The sequence below is a fragment of the Uranotaenia lowii genome, chromosome 2 (assembly GCF_029784155.1).
Source record: "Uranotaenia lowii strain MFRU-FL chromosome 2, ASM2978415v1, whole genome shotgun sequence".
Lineage (NCBI taxonomy): Eukaryota > Metazoa > Arthropoda > Insecta > Diptera > Culicidae > Uranotaenia > Uranotaenia lowii.
In genome coordinates, this window is record NC_073692.1 from 37,268,426 (window position 1) to 37,277,167 (window position 8,742).

The window sequence follows — 8,742 nt, forward strand, 5'->3', positions numbered from 1 at the left end:
TCATTTTTGTCATTTTTGTCATTTTTGTCATTTTTGTCATTTTTGTCATTTTTGTCATTTTTGTCATTTTTGTCATTTTTGTCATTTTTGTCATTTTTGTCATTTTTGTCATTTTTGTCATTTTTGTCATTTTTGTCATTTTTGTCATTTTTGTCATTTTTGTCATTTTTGTCATTTTTGTCATTTTTGTCATTTTTGTCATTTTTGTCATTTTTGTCATTTTTGTCATTTTTGTCATTTTTGTCATTTTTGTCATTTTTGTCATTTTTGTCATTTTTGTCATTTTTGTCATTTTTGTCATTTTTGTCATTTTTGTCATTTTTGTCATTTTTGTCATTTTTGTCATTTTTGTCATTTTTGTCATTTTTGTCATTTTTGTCATTTTTGTCATTTTTGTCATTTTTGTCATTTTTGTCATTTTTGTCATTTTTGTCATTTTTGTCATTTTTGTCATTTTTGTCATTTTTGTCATTTTTGTCATTTTTGTCATTTTTGTCATTTTTGTCATTTTTGTCATTTTTGTCATTTTTGTCATTTTTGTCATTTTTGTCATTTTTGTCATTTTTGTCATTTTTGTCATTTTTGTCATTTTTGTCATTTTTGTCATTTTTGTCATTTTTGTCATTTTTGTCATTTTTGTCATTTTTGTCATTTTTGTCATTTTTGTCATTTTTGTCATTTTTGTCATTTTTGTCATTTTTGTCATTTTTGTCATTTTTGTCATTTTTGTCATTTTTGTCATTTTTGTCATTTTTGTCATTTTTGTCATTTTTGTCATTTTTGTCATTTTTGTCATTTTTGTCATTTTTGTCATTTTTGTCATTTTTGTCATTTTTGTCATTTTTGTCATTTTTGTCATTTTTGTCATTTTTGTCATTTTTGTCATTTTTGTCATTTTTGTCATTTTTGTCATTTTTGTCATTTTTGTCATTTTTGTCATTTTTGTCATTTTTGTCATTTTTGTCATTTTTGTCATTTTTGTCATTTTTGTCATTTTTGTCATTTTTGTCATTTTTGTCATTTTTGTCATTTTTGTCATTTTTGTCATTTTTGTCATTTTTGTCATTTTTGTCATTTTTGTCATTTTTGTCATTTTTGTCATTTTTGTCATTTTTGTCATTTTTGTCATTTTTGTCATTTTTGTCATTTTTGTCATTTTTGTCATTTTTGTCATTTTTGTCATTTTTGTCATTTTTGTCATTTTTGTCATTTTTGTCATTTTTGTCATTTTTGTCATTTTTGTCATTTTTGTCATTTTTGTCATTTTTGTCATTTTTGTCATTTTTGTCATTTTTGTCATTTTTGTCATTTTTGTCATTTTTGTCATTTTTGTCATTTTTGTCATTTTTGTCATTTTTGTCATTTTTGTCATTTTTGTCATTTTTGTCATTTTTGTCATTTTTGTCATTTTTGTCATTTTTGTCATTTTTGTCATTTTTGTCATTTTTGTCATTTTTGTCATTTTTGTCATTTTTGTCATTTTTGTCATTTTTGTCATTTTTGTCATTTTTGTCATTTTTGTCATTTTTGTCATTTTTGTCATTTTTGTCATTTTTGTCATTTTTGTCATTTTTGTCATTTTTGTCATTTTTGTCATTTTTGTCATTTTTGTCATTTTTGTCATTTTTGTCATTTTTGTCATTTTTGTCATTTTTGTCATTTTTGTCATTTTTGTCATTTTTGTCATTTTTGTCATTTTTGTCATTTTTGTCATTTTTGTCATTTTTGTCATTTTTGTCATTTTTGTCATTTTTGTCATTTTTGTCATTTTTGTCATTTTTGTCATTTTTGTCATTTTTGTCATTTTTGTCATTTTTGTCATTTTTGTCATTTTTGTCATTTTTGTCATTTTTGTCATTTTTGTCATTTTTGTCATTTTTGTCATTTTTGTCATTTTTGTCATTTTTGTCATTTTTGTCATTTTTGTCATTTTTGTCATTTTTGTCATTTTTGTCATTTTTGTCATTTTTGTCATTTTTGTCATTTTTGTCATTTTTGTCATTTTTGTCATTTTTGTCATTTTTGTCATTTTTGTCATTTTTGTCATTTTTGTCATTTTTGTCATTTTTGTCATTTTTGTCATTTTTGTCATTTTTGTCATTTTTGTCATTTTTGTCATTTTTGTCATTTTTGTCATTTTTGTCATTTTTGTCATTTTTGTCATTTTTGTCATTTTTGTCATTTTTGTCATTTTTGTCATTTTTGTCATTTTTGTCATTTTTGTCATTTTTGTCATTTTTGTCATTTTTGTCATTTTTGTCATTTTTGTCATTTTTGTCATTTTTGTCATTTTTGTCATTTTTGTCATTTTTGTCATTTTTGTCATTTTTGTCATTTTTGTCATTTTTGTCATTTTTGTCATTTTTGTCATTTTTGTCATTTTTGTCATTTTTGTCATTTTTGTCATTTTTGTCATTTTTGTCATTTTTGTCATTTTTGTCATTTTTGTCATTTTTGTCATTTTTGTCATTTTTGTCATTTTTGTCATTTTTGTCATTTTTGTCATTTTTGTCATTTTTGTCATTTTTGTCATTTTTGTCATTTTTGTCATTTTTGTCATTTTTGTCATTTTTGTCATTTTTGTCATTTTTGTCATTTTTGTCATTTTTGTCATTTTTGTCATTTTTGTCATTTTTGTCATTTTTGTCATTTTTGTCATTTTTGTCATTTTTGTCATTTTTGTCATTTTTGTCATTTTTGTCATTTTTGTCATTTTTGTCATTTTTGTCATTTTTGTCATTTTTGTCATTTTTGTCATTTTTGTCATTTTTGTCATTTTTGTCATTTTTGTCATTTTTGTCATTTTTGTCATTTTTGTCATTTTTGTCATTTTTGTCATTTTTGTCATTTTTGTCATTTTTGTCATTTTTGTCATTTTTGTCATTTTTGTCATTTTTGTCATTTTTGTCATTTTTGTCATTTTTGTCATTTTTGTCATTTTTGTCATTTTTGTCATTTTTGTCATTTTTGTCATTTTTGTCATTTTTGTCATTTTTGTCATTTTTGTCATTTTTGTCATTTTTGTCATTTTTGTCATTTTTGTCATTTTTGTCATTTTTGTCATTTTTGTCATTTTTGTCATTTTTGTCATTTTTGTCATTTTTGTCATTTTTGTCATTTTTGTCATTTTTGTCATTTTTGTCATTTTTGTCATTTTTGTCATTTTTGTCATTTTTGTCATTTTTGTCATTTTTGTCATTTTTGTCATTTTTGTCATTTTTGTCATTTTTGTCATTTTTGTCATTTTTGTCATTTTTGTCATTTTTGTCATTTTTGTCATTTTTGTCATTTTTGTCATTTTTGTCATTTTTTGTCATTTTTGTCATTTTTGTCATTTTTGTCATTTTTGTCATTTTTGTCATTTTTGTCATTTTTGTCATTTTTGTCATTTTTGTCATTTTTGTCATTTTTGTCATTTTTGTCATTTTGTCATTTTTGTCATTTTTGTCATTTTTGTCATTTTTGTCATTTTTGTCATTTTTGTCATTTTTGTCATTTTTGTCATTTTTGTCATTTTTGTCATTTTTGTCATTTTTGTCATTTTTGTCATTTTTGTCATTTTTGTCATTTTTGTCATTTTTGTCATTTTTGTCATTTTTGTCATTTTGTCATTTTTGTCATTTTTGTCATTTTTGTCATTTTTGTCATTTTTGTCATTTTTGTCATTTTTGTCATTTTTGTCATTTTTGTCATTTTTGTCATTTTGTCATTTTTGTCATTTTTGTCATTTTTGTCATTTTTGTCATTTTGTCATTTTTGTCATTTTTGTCATTTTTGTCATTTTGTCATTTTTGTCATTTTTGTCATTTTTGTCATTTTTGTCATTTTTGTCATTTTTGTCATTTTTGTCATTTTTGTCATTTTTGTCATTTTTGTCATTTTTGTCATTTTTGTCATTTTTGTCATTTTTGTCATTTTTGTCATTTTTGTCATTTTGTCATTTTTGTCATTTTTGTCATTTTTGTCATTTTTGTCATTTTTGTCATTTTTGTCATTTTTGTCATTTTTGTCATTTTTGTCATTTTTGTCATTTTTGTCATTTTTGTCATTTTTGTCATTTTTGTCATTTTGTCATTTTTGTCATTTTTGTCATTTTTGTCATTTTGTCATTTTTGTCATTTTTGTCATTTTGTCATTTTTGTCATTTTTGTCATTTTTGTCATTTTTGTCATTTTTGTCATTTTTGTCATTTTTGTCATTTTTGTCATTTTTGTCATTTTTGTCATTTTTGTCATTTTTGTCATTTTTGTCATTTTTGTCATTTTTGTCATTTTTGTCATTTTTGTCATTTTTGTCATTTTTGTCATTTTTGTCATTTTTGTCATTTTGTCATTTTTGTCATTTTTGTCATTTTGTCATTTTTGTCATTTTTGTCATTTTTGTCATTTTTGTCATTTTTGTCATTTTTGTCATTTTGTCATTTTTGTCATTTTTGTCATTTTTGTCATTTTGTCATTTGTCATTTGTCATTTTGTCATTTTTGTCATTTTTGTCATTTTTGTCATTTTTGTCATTTTTGTCATTTTTGTCATTTTTGTCATTTTGTCATTTTTGTCATTTTTGTCATTTTGTCATTTTTGTCATTTTGTCATTTTTGTCATTTTTGTCATTTTTGTCATTTTTGTCATTTTTGTCATTTTGTCATTTTTGTCATTTTTGTCATTTTTGTCATTTTTGTCATTTTTGTCATTTTTGTCATTTTGTCATTTTTGTCATTTTTGTCATTTTTGTCATTTTGTCATTTTTGTCATTTTTGTCATTTTTGTCATTTTTGTCATTTTTGTCATTTTGTCATTTTTGTCATTTTTGTCATTTTTGTCATTTTTGTCATTTTTGTCATTTTTGTCATTTTTGTCATTTTTGTCATTTTTGTCATTTTTGTCATTTTTGTCATTTTTGTCATTTTTGTCATTTTTGTCATTTTGTCATTTTTGTCATTTTTGTCATTTTTGTCATTTTTGTCATTTTTGTCATTTTTGTCATTTTGTCATTTTGTCATTTTTGTCATTTTTGTCATTTTTGTCATTTTTGTCATTTTGTCATTTTTGTCATTTTTGTCATTTTTGTCATTTTTGTCATTTTTGTCATTTTTGTCATTTTTGTCATTTTTGTCATTTTTGTCATTTTTGTCATTTTGTCATTTTTGTCATTTTTGTCATTTTGTCATTTTTGTCATTTTTGTCATTTTTTGTCATTTTTGTCATTTTTGTCATTTTTGTCATTTTGTCATTTTTGTCATTTTTGTCATTTTTGTCATTTTTGTCATTTTTGTCATTTTTGTCATTTTTGTCATTTTTGTCATTTTTGTCATTTTTGTCATTTTTGTCATTTTTGTCATTTTTGTCATTTTTGTCATTTTTGTCATTTTTGTCATTTTTGTCATTTTTGTCATTTTGTCATTTTTGTCATTTTTGTCATTTTTGTCATTTTTGTCATTTTTGTCATTTTTGTCATTTTTGTCATTTTTGTCATTTTTGTCATTTTTGTCATTTTTGTCATTTTTGTCATTTTTGTCATTTTTGTCATTTTTGTCATTTTTGTCATTTTTGTCATTTTTGTCATTTTTGTCATTTTTGTCATTTTTGTCATTTTTGTCATTTTTGTCATTTTGTCATTTTTGTCATTTTTGTCATTTTTGTCATTTTTGTCATTTTTGTCATTTTTGTCATTTTGTCATTTTTGTCATTTTGTCATTTTTGTCATTTTTGTCATTTTTGTCATTTTGTCATTTTTGTCATTTTTGTCATTTTTGTCATTTTTGTCATTTTTGTCATTTTTGTCATTTTTGTCATTTTTGTCATTTTTGTCATTTTTGTCATTTTTGTCATTTTTGTCATTTTTGTCATTTTTGTCATTTTTGTCATTTTTGTCATTTTTGTCATTTTTGTCATTTTGTCATTTTTGTCATTTTTGTCATTTTTGTCATTTTTGTCATTTTGTCATTTTTGTCATTTTTGTCATTTTGTCATTTTTGTCATTTGTCTTTTGTCATTTTTTGTCATTTTTGTCATTTTTGTCATTTTTGTCATTTTGTCATTTTTGTCATTTTTGTCATTTTTGTCATTTTTGTCATTTTTGTCATTTTTGTCATTTTTGTCATTTTTGTCATTTTGTCATTTTTGTCATTTTTGTCATTTTTGTCATTTTTGTCATTTTTGTCATTTTTGTCATTTTTTGTCATTTTTGTCATTTTTGTCATTTTTGTCATTTTTGTCATTTTTGTCATTTTTGTCATTTTTGTCATTTTTGTCATTTTTGTCATTTTGTCATTTTTGTCATTTTTGTCATTTTTGTCATTTTGTCATTTTTGTCATTTTTGTCATTTTTGTCATTTTTGTCATTTTGTCATTTTTGTCATTTTTGTCATTTTTGTCATTTTGTCATTTTTGTCATTTTTGTCATTTTTGTCATTTTGTCATTTTTGTCATTTTTGTCATTTTTGTCATTTTGTCATTTTGTCATTTTTGTCATTTTTGTCATTTTTGTCATTTTTGTCATTTTGTCATTTTTGTCATTTTTGTCATTTTTGTCATTTTTGTCATTTTTGTCATTTTTGTCATTTTTGTCATTTTGTCATTTTTGTCATTTTTGTCATTTTTGTCATTTTTGTCATTTTGTCATTTTTGTCATTTTTGTCATTTTTGTCATTTTTGTCATTTTTGTCATTTTTGTCATTTTTGTCATTTTTGTCATTTTTGTCATTTTTGTCATTTTTGTCATTTTTGTCATTTTTGTCATTTTTGTCATTTTTGTCATTTTTGTCATTTTTTGTCATTTTTGTCATTTTTGTCATTTTTGTCATTTTTGTCATTTTTGTCATTTTTGTCATTTTTGTCATTTTTGTCATTTTTGTCATTTTTGTCATTTTTGTCATTTTTGTCATTTTTGTCATTTTTGTCATTTTTGTCATTTTGTCTTTTGTCATTTTGTCTTTTTGTCATTTTTGTCATTTTTGTCATTTTTGTCATTTTTGTCATTTTGTCATTTTTGTCATTTTTGTCATTTTTGTCATTTTGTCATTTTTGTCATTTTTGTCATTTTTGTCATTTTTGTCATTTTTGTCATTTTTGTCATTTTTGTCATTTTGTCATTTTGTCATTTTTGTCATTTTTGTCATTTTTGTCATTTTGTCATTTTTGTCATTTTTGTCATTTTTGTCATTTTTGTCATTTTTGTCATTTTTGTCATTTTTGTCATTTTTGTCATTTTTGTCATTTTTGTCATTTTTGTCATTTTTGTCTTTTTGTCATTTTTGTCATTTTTGTCATTTTTGTCATTTTTGTCATTTTTGTCATTTTTGTCATTTTTGTCATTTTTGTCATTTTGTCATTTTTGTCATTTTTGTCATTTTTGTCATTTTTGTCATTTTTGTCATTTTTGTCATTTTTGTCATTTTTGTCATTTTTGTCATTTTTGTCATTTTTGTCATTTTTGTCATTTTTGTCATTTTTGTCATTTTTGTCATTTTTGTCATTTTTTGTCATTTTTGTCATTTTTTGTCATTTTTGTCATTTTTGTCATTTTTGTCATTTTTGTCATTTTTGTCATTTTTGTCTTTTTGTCATTTTTGTCATTTTTGTCATTTTTGTCATTTTTGTCATTTTTGTCATTTTTGTCATTTTTGTCATTTTTGTCATTTTTGTCATTTTTGTCATTTTTGTCATTTTTGTCATTTTTGTCATTTTTGTCATTTTTGTCATTTTTGTCATTTTTGTCATTTTTGTCATTTTTGTCATTTTTGTCATTTTTGTCATTTTTGTCATTTTTGTCATTTTTGTCATTTTTGTCATTTTTGTCATTTTTGTCATTTTTGTCATTTTTGTCATTTTTGTCATTTTTGTCATTTTTGTCATTTTTGTCATTTTTGTCATTTTTGTCATTTTTGTCATTTTTGTCATTTTTGTCATTTTTGTCATTTTGTCATTTTTGTCATTTTTGTCATTTTTGTCATTTTTGTCATTTTTGTCATTTTTGTCATTTTTTGTCATTTTTGTCATTTTTGTCATTTTTGTCATTTTTGTCATTTTTGTCATTTTTGTCATTTTTGTCATTTTTGTCATTTTTGTCATTTTTGTCATTTTTGTCATTTTTGTCATTTTTGTCATTTTTGTCATTTTTGTCATTTTTGTCATTTTTGTCATTTTTGTCATTTTTGTCATTTTTGTCATTTTTGTCATTTTTGTCATTTTTGTCATTTTTTGTCATTTTTGTCATTTTGTCATTTTTGTCATTTTTGTCATTTTTGTCATTTTGTCATTTTTGTCATTTTTGTCATTTTTGTCATTTTTGTCATTTTTGTCATTTTTGTCATTTTTGTCATTTTTGTCATTTTTGTCATTTTTGTCATTTTTGTCATTGTTTTGTCATTTTTGTCATTTTTGTCATTTTTTGTCATTTTTGTCATTTTTGTCATTTTTGTCATTTTTGTCATTTTTGTCATTTTTGTCATTTTTGTCATTTTTGTCATTTTTGTCATTTTTGTCATTTTTGTCATTTTTGTCATTTTTGTCATTTTTGTCATTTTTGTCATTTTTGTCATTTTTGTCATTTTTGTCATTTTTGTCATTTTTGTCATTTTGTCATTTTTGTCATTTTTGTCATTTTGTCATTTTTGTCATTTTTGTCATTTTTGTCATTTTTGTCATTTTTGTCATTTTTTGTCATTTTTGTCATTTTTGTCATTTTTGTCATTTTTGTCATTTTTGTCATTTTTGTCATTTTTTGTCATTTTTGTCATTTTTA